The sequence below is a fragment of the Cupressus sempervirens genome, chromosome 11 (genome assembly GCF_028749045.1).
Source record: "Cupressus sempervirens isolate cs-2001-9-10 chromosome 11, ASM2874904v1, whole genome shotgun sequence".
Classification (NCBI taxonomy): Eukaryota; Viridiplantae; Streptophyta; class Pinopsida; order Cupressales; family Cupressaceae; genus Cupressus; species Cupressus sempervirens.
This window is the reverse complement of record NC_143128.1, coordinates 851,315,318-851,329,574: the sequence shown is the minus strand read 5'-3', so window position 1 is coordinate 851,329,574 and position 14,257 is coordinate 851,315,318. Positions and strand designations below refer to the sequence as shown.

The 14,257-nt window shown below is 36.3% G+C and overlaps 1 pseudogene; it reads left to right on the top strand.

Annotated features, from left to right (window-relative positions):
- Window positions 1–1,293: 1,293 nt before the first annotated feature.
- LOC149532213 (AP-1 complex subunit mu-2-like) lies at window positions 1,294–11,919 on the top strand (annotated as a pseudogene).
- The last annotated feature ends 2,338 nt before the right edge of the window (window positions 11,920–14,257 follow it).

The window sequence follows — 14,257 nt, the reverse complement described above, 5'->3', positions numbered from 1 at the left end:
AGAAGGGGAGTACTTGATGGGGAAAGGTTCATTGAGGAAAGTGAGAGGTAATAAATTATAAGATGTTATTGTAATAAATTATTTCTTAATCTTCAAAATAAATTGGTTGTAAGTTGTCTATTTTCTTTTTGTATAGCTTCTCGAGAGTGGGATGCACTACATTTGTATATTGCAAACAATCTTGATTGGATGATGGTATGGATTGAATGATGCAAACATTCTGGTCTAGAAATGCATGGAGGGTCAAACAAATTGTGGAATCCTATCATTTATTAGATGCCTTAAGAATGTTTCAAGGTTTGGAGAGTTGGGTGTGTGTGCAAAGCATAGTTGCTTTGTTAGGCAAGGGCTAATTAGGCCTAATTGCTATAGTGATAGCCATAGAAAGGTGCAATAGTCACAGGTTGAGAAACTAATATTTGCAAGGTTCGAAGAAAACCATAAAGGGTATTTGAAAAGGTGACTAATTCACTAGTTTTTTTGGGGAGTTAGAGAGAAAAGTGCAATTTGCTATAGGACAAGGCTACTAGACAGGCCTAGAAGGGCTAAAGTAGGAAATGGTGAAAGATGGGTTGTTGGAAGCTGGTGAAGAGTTGAAGCATGGTAGATAGGCCATGATAAGATGGTCTACGGTGTTAGGGTTAGTGAGAGATGCCAGAGTTGGATTTTGGTATGATGGAGGTGCTAGGTACACTAGATGACCTAGAAGGAAATTGATACAATAAGAGATTATGGTAACGAGGTAGGAAGTGAATTCGTGGGTATGGTGTGTGGAAGAGATCTACTAAGTCAGGGACTTCTTATTTATCCTTGAGTTGAACTCTAGTTCCTTGAGTGGATTCAAAGATGTTGTTGAATCCTCGAGTTGAATAGGGTTCCTTAAGGGGATATCAGAAGGCTCTGCATCAATGTAACTTCCAGTCCTCAATTTGAAGATTCTTTAGTTAGTTTGTGTCCACTTTCTTTAAAATTGGTAATAAAATAATTTTTAGAGGAATAAAATTCTTACATGGATCTATTGATAAGAACTCCTTTAAAACTATGGAAAGAACACAAGAAACTATAGTTTCTATTGACTCATCTATGCTATGTGCATCATGAAGTTAAAAATTGCAATGTTGTACAAAGAAGCTTCTCAGATATAGAATATTTACATAGAGGTATGAAAATTACTTAAAAGTTAAAGACGTTTAGGTGGCCAATGTCACATAAATTACATTGTCTCATATGAATATATTCATTAAAATGCATTGCCATCTCTTATATATTGTCTCTTATAAGGCTAAATTGGCCATGTATGAGGATGGCTTCAACATATGTGTTTTGACAAGTTTTTTGGTGGAATTACATGGACAAGGTGATCCCACATTACAAAATCTAGTACTCTATGACAATGGGGTGACTTACATGTTCATTCAACATAATAATATCTACCTTATGGTGGTATCAAGACAGAACTCTAATGCAGCTAGCTTACTATTAATTTTACATCGAGTTGTGGATGTAAGTTCAACAATATACACTTCTCATTCATAATTTATTTCTTGTCTGAGGCTCTATTTTCAATTATTAAATGGAACACTACATTTAGGGAACTTACTAAACTTGTAGAGCCAGGGATTCTAGTGTATGCATATAATTCTTTTATTTGTAGCTATTGCATGCATATTTAGGTGTTATTACAGTAATCAAGAGTTGTTAATGTTCCTCTTTATTTTTTGCTATGATTAGTGTGTTGCAATAACTGATTCACATGTCAACTTTAGGTTCAATTTTGGATTGTCACGTGTGTTATTTCTACAAGAATTCAAGCACTATTTTGAAGAGCTAGAAGAAGAGTCTTTGAGAGACAATTTTTTCATTGTTGTGAGTGTACACATCTATTTTTAATCTAAGCCATAGAGGGTCGAGGGTTCAGAATTCCTCGTAATGAACTATTTGAGAATTTTTTATCACAAACTTAAAATTTAAAATATGTGTATATCATTTCACCACTTTTATTTCCCATTGTGCAGTATGAACTACTGGATAAAATAATGGATTTTGGGTACCCTCAATATATAGAGGCAAAGATTCATAGTGAATTCATCAAAATGGATGATTATAGGATGGAAGTCACTCAGTGACCTCCAATGGCTATTACAAATGCAGTTTCCCGGCAAAGTGAAGGAATATAATACAAAAAAAATGAGGTTGAAGGCTAATCTAGATTTAACTTTGTGCTTTGCTTGAATATGGCAATTGATATTTAACTAATTTTGTGCTTTTAATTTTTTATTAAAGGTCTTTTTGGATGTAGTAGAAAGTGTAAATATTCTTGAGAGCAGCAATGGGAAAATAGTGTGATCTGATGTGGTTGGAGTGTTGAAGATGAGAGGATACTTGAGGTAATTTTTTCCTACCCCATGCATAATCTTATTATTGAGTTCTTTTAGAAATAAAACTAATAGACTACAGAGAGGAAACATGGAACTATTTCCCATAATCTCTACTAAGTTGAAACACTGTAAACTCTGGCTAGGTTCATGGAGAACATTATAATGTTACTATGCACCTATTTTCTTAAATATGTACCCTACTTGTGGAATGCCTTGAAATAGGACAAACCCCATTTTCTAAGCTGAAAGTCCCATGTATGCTTATACATAGCTAAATGAATAGACATATATTATGAGAACAAGATTGGCGGATGAGAGTTCAGATAATAAACATCTTGTGTTTATTTTTACGTGGTAGAATTATGAATTACCATCAGACAAAGAATCTAAAAATTGTCCAACTTTTATAAGTACAAATATTATGTTCATATTCATTGTTAAGATTTAATAAATAACATTTTTTTTGGTCGCGAGACAACCAAATTTGTTGTTGGATACTTGCATTTCAATAGATTACATGCTTTAGCGAGAATAAAACAAATATAGAAGAATAATGAATTGTGGTGGATGATTGAATAGAGTCCAATTTCTTGGAGAGTTTAGAGTGAAAGATTAAAAGTCAAATTTTAATGACCAAATGTTGAAGTTTAGATTATGCTGCACTGGGTCCCATACCCAGACCAGGTCTAATTCGTGCAGTTTGTAGGCCTTCCCTGGGTCTGTAATAGATGTATTTGGAATAATTTGGTTAGGACACCTATGCCCTTGCCATATCAAGGCTAAAGCTGAATCCCCATAGCCGATCTTGGAAACAAAATAGTATGAAAAATTACAAAAAATGAATAAAATACTGATATGTATATATCTTTAGATGTTTTATATAATTATTGAGTGTTGGAAGTAGTTTGACCACTAATGATTTCTTTGTTTTATACATATGCCATAAGTATTGAATTTATAAATTTTCATTTAATATTTGGCATTCAATTATTGATTGTGTTTCATGGTTAATTTAGCTTTTTTTGTGCAAAATGTGGCTGTTTCTAATTTTTATTTATTTATAATGTACTTTTAGCATGACTGCTGAAATGTTACATAGCTAGTTGTTAATGACAAGTGTATATTGATTCACCTTTTTTCAGTGAAATGCCAGAATGCAAACTTGGACTCAATGACAGGGTACTACTAGAAGCCCAAGGAAAAGCATCAAAGGGTAAAGAAATTGATTTGGATGACATCAATTTTCATTAGTATGCAATCAAGCTCATTTTCTTATTCAATTCCTTAAACTATCAATTTTATCTTATATTAAAGTGCTTGCAAATTACTTTGATGTTGTACTTGGTCTTTTTTTTCCCTTGAAAAGGAATATGTTAATTTCTATTTCTTCTGTCAGGTCTGTTCATCTTGCTCATTTTGAAAATGATAGAACTATATCCTTCATACCTCATGATGGGACTTTTGATCTTACGAACTATAGACTTAGCACACAGGTTTGTTCATATATTCAAGAGAATGCAGTTGTTGTCAAATCTTTGAAGTTATTTTATGAAGGATGTCCTTCTAAAGTATGTTTCATATCATATGTTTTTATTACTTTGTAGGTAAAGCCATTGATATGGTTTGAAGTTCAAGTAGAAAAGCATTTAAGAAGTCGGGTAGAATATTTGATGAGAGCATGCAGCCAATACAAAGATTGCAGGTTTCAAATTATCTCTCTAGCTTATGTATGCCTATTTTAGATCTGATTTATTTGTTTTTTAGATAGATCTTTCTAACATGTTAGCTTTAGGGAATGGTTTAAGTATGACTGATATTTCTATGTATTTGCTAATTTGTCTCATGGTTTTCTTTAACTTTGTAGTATGGCGACAAATGTTGAAATTGAATTGCCAGTACCAGCTAATGCATCTACGCCTCATGTATGCACATCAATGGGTACTTTTGAATACTCCCCAGAGAGGGATGCTTTGCTTTGGAAAATAAAATCATTTCTTGGTGGAAAGGTATCTTGCAACTTTCATTGGTTTTCTTGTTCAGAGATGGTTAATAGTACCATGGTTCCGGACCCTAATGTTTTAGTTTCTTGATTGACTTATTATGTGGGTTTTGATTCATGAATACATATTCATTGTCATGTCCCCATTTTTGGTGACAGTTCGATTTAATTAATTTAATTAATGGTTGTCCAAGGACGACTAATTAGTTATTTTAATTAAATAAATAAATATTAAAAGATAACTTTATATTTAATAAAGTGACTTGGATTATAAAAATATTTAATAAAGTCACTTGAGGGATAAGATCAAAAATGTTCTAGAAGTCTCTGGAGAGGATGGAGAGAAAAGAATAAATAGGCACCCCGAGGCTCCATTCGAATCAGGTAGTTGATTATCTCTCTTTGATTTTTCAGATTGTGATTCAATCACAGGGGTGCATTGTGGACCCTAGGGTTTCCGCAATTGTCACAGTTGGCCATTGAGAACGATAATTCTCAATCGGTATGCGATTTTGAGGGTGTGAAATATCATCCGAATTATTGCAGATTGGAGGTGACATTCAGTCACTTCATGAGGGGCAGAATCTGTGGCTTAAGGCCAAATTTTTGATGGGTCATCTTGAGAATTGATTTTTAGGTTCTAAGCTATTGCAAAGGGTTGGAGTTCAGTATTTTATCCAAGCAGGATTTGCAGCATTTAATTTGGATTGTCAAAGTGACAGGCAAGACTCCAAATGTTGAATCAAAGTTTATTATGAGGCAGTAATATTTACAACTTGTGTGTTAGTGTGGAATCAGTAAATGCACAAGATTCAGATTGGTCATCTGATTTCTGAGATCAAAGGGCAGAGGCGCATTTGGTGTTTTCCAACCGGCATCGATTTCCTTCGCAACCAGTTGTCTCGACTTCCATTTGCATATTGCGATTTGATCCAACATTGCTACATTCGAAACACCAAATTAAGGAGAAGAAATCATATCAGTCCCGCTGGAAGTTCATCATAGCCGACCATATCGCATGCAGGTGCCATTTAATATTAAATCTCACTAGATCTGACAGGCGGCGATCTCATTGCGAGTTGTGACATCTTATACCGACGATCTCCATAGCGATGAAAACTGAGATGATTGTCTTCAAGGATATATCGCATACTCTGCCGTCTACACGGGTCCAAGGGAGAAGATCTCTATCTAAGATTGCATAGCAGCCGCCAGGGTTTGAATATTAAATCAATAAACCGCAGATCACAGGATGAATCATCTTAAGGGAATAAGCACACATTGGAAGATTAGCAGGTCGTGTTGCTTGAACAGAGCCCGAACTGATTGGAAATCAGCTAAGTTCGGCATCCACATTGGAGAAAAGGCACACCATATTGGGTAGTCATATTGCAGTGGCCTCAGCGCTTTCCTAATCTTTCCTCCTTCCCACAGGTTTTTGAGGGATGAAGGATTTCATTCAGTTCTAGATTAGACACTAGGGACCTAGGAGTTGAAGCAGAGTTTAGAGCCGATCAGTGTTCCAAAGGAAATGCAAGTCTTTGTTTGGAGACCAGTCTTAGCACTAGAAGATTAAATATTGATTCTCCTCTTTGCCAGGTTCAACTAATTAAATAGATTTGCAAATTGTAAATCTTTGCAATTTTAATTTAGCAAATAAAATTGGCATCAAGAGTGTTGACATATTGTCGTAGCTCAGTAAGTAGCTCTTTCAGACAATATTATTACAGTAGCTTCATAGCTTGATTGCTAATTGTTTGACGAAACGTCTAACCTTTGAAATTTTAATTTTTTTGGTGTTGACAAAGAAATAACCTGACGGGGATATTTTAGTGGTATCAGAGCGGTTTTCTTGCCATCCTGTGGGGTGAGAACCGACTTACATGAGTAATCAGCACTCGACTTCAACCAAGATGTACAGGTACAACACAAAGTCTCCAAGGACACAATCTTGGACAAGTAATAGACACAGTATTCAGAGTCGGAATTGTGGAAAGGAGGACTATTCAGACATTCAGGATGAGCTCAAAAAAATCAAACATAACATGTCTGAACTATTGGTTAAGCACCACCATATGATTGACAGGCTGTCCGTCCCAGCTAAGGTGAATAAATCAACTGGATTTTGTTTTGTCAAATCTTCTCACAAAGCGTTGACTGATACAATGAGAGATGTTACTAGGAACCTTAATGAGGAGTTCGAGAAACAAGTGTGCAACCGGTCAGAGGTTTCAGTTTGGTCACAGGAAGAAGTGGTGAAGGATATTATGCTGATGGATAGTAACTGTCAACTTGACACTCAAGTTGAGACAGTTGAATACGAGCTTCCCAAGGGTGATGTCTCAGGTACTCAAGGTAGTTTGGTTCTGACAGTCAATGATTACAGTGAAGTGAGTTCAGATGATGATAAGGATGTTGATGATGAGATACTAGGTAGGAATGAGAAAACACTGAGTATTCATGATTTTTCTGAGAGAGAGTATCAGGCTCAGTTAGATGCTTTGTCATATGCGGATGAGAATGGCAGTACTTCACATGATTTGTCCAGCCAGCTGAAGGTAAGCAAAGATAGTATTGTGGCTTCTTTATCTCATCATGACAGGATGTGAGAGATGTTAGAAGAGCACATCTAGATGATTCAGTTACAAGGAAGACATAAGGGAGTTCAGACAAAATCTTCTTGTTGTGACTTACATACAATTGGTGAAGGAATGGGAAAGACGAAGTTGAGCTATTTACATATTCTATCAGATCGTGACCATCTTCTAAGCCTTGCCAAAGACTATTCAGATGCCTTGAGGAGGAAGGAGGAGGAAGTTGTCAAGCTTTCTTGCGAGCTTGAGGATACTCGAGCAACTTTGGCATTATAGGACTGGGAGAGGTATGGAAATGAGCATGGCATGGAGCTAGGCTTAGTTGCATCTTACATGCCTGACATTCAGCTCCCTGCAGTAGAAGGATCATATGAGGTTGCTGATAATGCTACGAGTTCATCTTGCATTCACATCTAGGATACAAGGACAATGTCAAACAAATATGAGTTAGTTGGTATTGGTCACATTACTCAGGTAAGTAGTTTGCTTGAGTTACCAGCTGTTCCTTGTTTATGGATATGGACTCAAGAATGTTTTAGCAACGTTTGGGATTCAATTGACTGGAGAACACTTAATGGTAGTGATGATTGTTTAAATACTATCATGGACTGGATTAGCAGAACACCCGGTGTTGTCTTTCTTTGTGCCAGCAGCCTGACCGATGTTGGTATTGGTTTTTATACACCGTTGTTGGGTTTGGTTCATATATGTAGACGACCATTCTTGCTGAAAGGTGTTGAAGATTTTTCATATTTGATAGTGTACAGATGAGTCCCAGGATCGTTTTGGCCTTGATGATACCCAAGAGGATGAAGTGGACAGTTTTGAAGATTTAGCTTCCTTGACAAATTCTTTAGGTACAGAAGAGCTTGACAGTAGAACTACAGATTTTGACACTCTAGATATGAGTTTTGAAGTTGATTTGAAAAATATAGATGGTAATAATCCAGAGACCAGTATCTTTGAAGACATTCCTCCAGACAATGTGTCAGAGGGAGTTTATAGAAGACAGTCTAGCTAGAGCCATCATGTGGTTAGCCAGTTGAAAGTTAGTGAGCGAGACATTGCTATCGCTTGTGAGCATTTTGATACTGCTCGTCAGTTGTTGGTTGTTACTGGTTGGGGTTCTTCTATGATAGATCAGTCTAGCGGTGGTTACTTTTCTTTGGCAGAGATTCATGCCTTGCGTGAAGCTGTTTGGATATTGAAGCAGGATTATTTACGATTGGTAGCCGACCGTGATCACTTTGTTGAGTGGGGAAGTACAGCCTATGAGGCACTCTTGGATCATGAAGAGGAGGTGAGTGAGCTTTCCCAGGAGCTCATAGCGACTACTGAGGCTTTACAGGACACACGATAGGATCTACAGAAGTCGCAGTTTCAGTTGAAGGAGGTGACCGTGGAGTTGGAGCATTTGCGGTCAAAACTAGCTCCAGACCCAGTTCATTTGACTATTGAGGTGGATGATGGTAAGTAAACTTCCGCAGTTGCTACTAAGGAGCATATTGTTGAGGCTGACACACATATTCAGGATTTGGTAGTAGCTGGTTCTAATGAGTTCGGGATACCGGTAGAGTCAAGTTTCCAGATTGATTCTTCTCAGATAGTTGATAGTGTCGTACAGTTGAATATGCCACCCTTACAGGAGGACCAGTTGTGGTGTAAAGGGGAGTATGTTAATGTTTCCTAATATAATTTTTACTGCACTGAACCATTCATGAAGTATTTGTTGGATAATGCATGTGTTCATTTGGACTCGCATGAAGTGATAGAAGGTGTTCTCATCCATGATACTAGTGTTATTTGCAGATTGGTTGAGAAGATTATGGGGGTCCTTTCTACTATGCTACCTCATAGGGATCTCGAGGAGGGGTTTGTTGAGCAGAGTGCACAGGGACCTATCCGACCTACAGTCACTCAGAGTCAGAGATTGGAGCCATATGTTGATTACCAGTTCAGTGATAATGAGCTAGCAGCAGAATTTGGAGGTTCTTACCGACATTATACGGTAGGGTACGCTCATCATTTTTCTTTTGACACAGAGATAGAAGATTTTATTTCATGCAAATGTAGATTGGTTCCAGTTTATTACCATCCACTAGGGGATAGATTGGCACCATCTTTTGAAAATAAAGTTGGTAGTAGCAAGTTACTCAGCCTGCAGCATCGACACACCCAGAGCAGTTTTTTAGAGATCGGATTTGATGGCAGTGATTCAGGTACCTATGGCTGTTGTCATATCTACAGTGCAGTTGGGTGCAGGTGTCTTTTTGACAAGGGCTTGAGTTTTGATAAAGTTGATGTTTCAGTTGGCTTGAGTTCCGCAGAATGGTTTCTTCTACTGACATCTACAGTTGGTTTACAGATAGTTTCATCAGAGTTGTCAGTTGTTTGTATGTTGAGTACAGTTTCTCAGCTACTGGTATTGATGATTTCTCCACGGGAGTATGATGAGGATTGCGATGATACACAGATTTACATTTGGGATCCAGGAAGACTGATTGGTTCATGGTTCAGCCATTGCTTGGGGACAAGCAATTTCAGGAAGGGTGGACTGTCATGTCCCCATTTTTGGTGACAGTTCGATTTAATTAATTTAATTAATGGTTGTCCAAGGATGACTAATTAATTATTTTAATTAAATAAATAAATATTAAAAGATAACTTTATATTTAATAAAGTGACTTGGATTATACAAATATTTAATAAAGTCACTTGAGGGATAAGATCAAAAATGTTCTAGAAGTCTCTAGAGAGGATGGAGAGAAAAGAATAAATAGGCACCCCGGGGCTCCATTCGAATCAGGCAGTTGATTATCTCTCTTTGATTTTTCAGATTGTGATTCAATCACAGGGGTGCATTGTGGAACCTAGGATTTCCGCAATTGTCACAGTTGGCCATTGAGAATGATAATTCTCAATCGGTACGTGATTTTGAGGGTGTGAAATATCATCCGAATTATTGCAGATTGGAGGTGACATTCAGTCACTTCATCAGGGGCAGAATCTGTGGCTTAAGGCCAAAATTTTGATGGGTCATCTTGAGAATTGATTTTTAGGTTCTAAGCTATTGCAAAGGGTTGGAGTTCAGCATTTTATCCAAGCAGGATCTGCAGCATTTAATTTGGATTGTCAAAGTGACAGGCAAGACTCCAAATGTTGAATCAAAGTTTATTATGAGGCAGTAATCTTTAGAACTTGTGTGTTAGTGTGGAATCAGTAAACGCACAAGAGTCAGATTGGCCATCTGATTTTTGAGATCAAAGGGCAGAGGTGCATTTGGTGTTTTCCAACCGGCATCGATTTCCTTTGCAACCAGTTGTCTCGACTTCCATTTGCATATTGCGATTTGATCCAACATTACTACATTCGAAACACCAAATTAAGGAGAAGAAATCGTATCAGTCCCGCCGGAAGTTCATCATAGCTGACCATATCGCATGTGGGTGCCGTTTAATATTAAATCTCACCAGATCTGACAGGCGGCGATCTCATTGTGAGTTGTGACATCTTATACCGACGATCTCCATAGCGATTAAAACTGAGATGATTGTCTTCAAGGATATATCGCATACTCTGCCGTCTACACGGGTCCAAGGGAGAAGATCTCTATCTAAGATTGCATAGCAGCCACCAGGGTTTGAATATGAAATCAATAAACCGCAGATCACAGGATGAATCATCTTAAGGGAATAAACACACATTGGAGGATTAGCAGGTCGTGTTGCTTGAACAGAGCCCGAACTGATTGGAAATTAGCTAAGTTCGGTATCCACATTGGAGAAAAGGCGCACCATATTGGGTAGTCATATTGCAGTGGCCTCAGCGCTTTCCTAATCTTTCCTCCTTCCCATGGGTTTTTGAGGGATGAAGGATTTCATTCAGTTCTGGATTAGACGCTGGGGACCTAGGAGTTGAAGCAGAGTTTAGAGCCGATCAGTGTTCCAAAGGAAATGCAAGTCTGTGTTTGGAGACCAGTCTTAGCACTAGAAGATTAAATATTGATTCTCCTCTTTGCCAGGTTCAACTAATTAAATAGATTTGCAAATTGTAAATCTTTGCAAGTTTAATTTAGCAAATAAAATTGGCATCAAGAGTGTTGACATATTGTCGTAGCTCAGTAAGTAGCTCTTTCAGACAATATTATTACAATAGCTTCATAGCTTGATTGCTAACTGTTTGACGAAACGTCTAACCTTTGGAGTTTTAAGTTTTTTGGTGTTGACAAAGCAATAACCTGATGGGGATATTTCTTGGTGGAAAGGTATCTTGCAACTTTCATTGGTTTTCTTGTTCAAAGATGGTTAATAGTACCATGGTTCCGGACCCTAATGTTTTAGTTTCTTGATTGACTTATTATGTGGGTTTTGATTCATGAATACATATTCATTTAGCCTTTCTAGCATAACTGCTGAAGAAGCAACCCCAGAAAAGTGGGTGCCTATTCGTGTCAAATTTGAGATACCATATTTTTCTATATCAGGAATTCAAGTAATTTCTTAGCTTTAGTTTACAAATGTAGATTATTTCTTTTGCGAGTATCATTAGCTCATTACCATGACTTATAACTTATCTAAAATTTGAGTCATTTCAGGTCATTTTGGATTGACTCCATAAAAGTCATCACAGTGTTGGACCCTTTTGTGTGTTCACTTCTATATTTCTGATGAGAACAAGCTCATTGCTTATATTTATATTGGCCTCAGTGAAAATAATTATGCTTTTTAAATATTTAGCTCCACAAGTAAATTGATGCATTGAATAAATGGTTGAGAATTTACATTTTATTCATTTAGATTTAGGCTGCTACTTTATAACAACTTTCTTTTGTTCCAATTCTTTACTGTAGGTCAGGTATCTAAAAATCATTGAAAAGAGTGGATATCAAGCATTTCCATGGGTGAGGTACATTACAACGGTAGGTGAATATGAACTAAGAATGATCTAGACTAGTGATAACTGAGAAATGTTGTAAACAAGAGAGAATGTGGTATTTGATCATTCTGATGGCTTATTAAGTTGTTTTCAGTTTCTAAATGAAGGATCAAGTAGAAGGATGTTATTTGGCTATCTACCTAATAGCTGTGTTATGTTAAAAACCCATCACAAATTTGGTTTTGTTGTGTTCATCATTCTTTCCTTTATATATTCTGATTGCTTTCAATTGTAGTTTCTCGATCTCACCTAATTTACTCTCTAAGGGAAAAAAAAAATCTTTGGAACAAACTTTGCTTCAGCATTGGGTGGGAGGATATAGAGATTAGTTATAGTTGATTGTTTCAGCCACTGATCATTAGAATTGAGGTCAACCAATAAAATTATCTCCCCCTTCTCTAAATATATGTATTGTGATATCATATTATGATCTAAACAACTGCTTAAAAGATAACATATTCTAATTATTTCATGTAGGCAGAGAAAGTGTACAATCAGGCTGTTTATTTTAAGAAGACTCTCAAATGTCAAAGTGAACCGATGTCTCAGTTGGAATGCATTGCAGCCTCTGCAGTAAGTACACAAAATTATTTTAATTCCTTTTTCCATGACTCAAGTTTTGTTTACAAATGAATTTTAATGCTGGTTGTAATTTACTATTCGTTTGATATGTGGAAAGTGACATAAATTTAATAGAAATATTTGTATGATAATTTTAGGTAAGTGCAGCAATCAAAGTGAGAGCTTCTATCATAATAGTATTTACAACATCCAGACGAATTGCAAAGTAATTATTTTCTTATTCTACATTATATATTCCTTGGACATTTGAAACTATCGAATTTGGGAAATTGGTGATAAATTACAATTTGGTTTCATTTTTGCCACTATTGAGGTTTGGTTATCATAATCATTAGCTCATAATGTAGGCAATTTTGTCAGTTCCAGATTTATTTGTTGCCATGCCAATGTGAATTTGATTTTTTGATATACAAATAACACATCTACGAATTCTGATTCTAAGCACAATATTTATGTTTTATTTTCCCCAGGTTGATTGCTAAGTACAGGCCTACTATGCCAGTAATTTCTATTGTCATCCCAAGATTGACAACAAATCAACTGAGATGGGGCTTTACAAGTACATTTAAGGTATGCTATACATATTATTAAAAAAGAAAGTTGTTCTATTTTTCTTCTACTTGAGTGACATGGATTAAAAATCAAAGTAGCTTTATTATTCTGTGTAAGTTTTTGTTCAAATCATTCAAGTAACATTAATTAAATAAAAAATGATGAGATCAATACGCACCTCTCAAAAAATTATGATGCCGCTTTACTAGCATTAATATCCAGAGATATTTTTGATCCAATTACATATATCGATGTATTCAATCTAATGCCACATCATTGCAATCTTTCTTCATAATATTTGATTTCATTAAACCTTCCCAATTTTACTGGCTTTTGCTTCCATGGTTTCACTACTTCTATATTTGTATTTGTATAATCTGTTTCACTACATGATATTGTAGTGCACAAAATATATATTGCACATTCCTAGTCCACCATAGCCAAAAAAGTGTGTGCATGTTCAAGAGATTGTTTCTATCATAGTTTATCCTTATAAAAAAGCTTTTGAAAAGAGAAATGTAAGGAATCAATTTTAGCAAAATTGTTAGTACTCAATGATTTAAGCAACATAAGTATGACATATTAAGGCTTGAGAAGGAGTGAGGCAAAGGGAGGAGACAAGGGAGGTGAAGCTTCTAGCTATGTCATTCTCAACTACCTCCTACATCAAACAAAATCAAACCTCTTAAACCCTGTATAATTGCATTTGGTCACATCTAAGCAGGATGGTGTCTTATTGGTGCTCCTTCCATTATTTCATGATATATTATTATCAGGCCATCCAATTGGCTATAGGACAAAGATGATTCTTGAACAATCAAATTAGCAATGTGGTCGATCTGCATTGCATTTGGACACTTGGTTTGAGGTTCATCTCATTGATTCCCATTCATCACAAGATCTTTATCTAATTAGACCTTGATAGAAAACATTGAGATTTCTCGAGCCCCAAGTCCAAATCATGCAAGCTTTAATCTCCACATATCATAAAGCCTGTATATAGAGTTGAGCATTCTCAAACCATCTGAGAGCTGATGCAAGCGCTAGGCTTTATGATATGTGGAGATTGAAGCCTACACAATTTGGGCTTGGGGCTCAAGAAATCTCAATGTTTTCTATCGAGGTCTAATCAAATAAAGATCCTGTGATGAATGGGAATCAATGAGATGAACCTCAAACCAAGTGTCCAAATGCAATGTAGATCGATCGTATTGCTA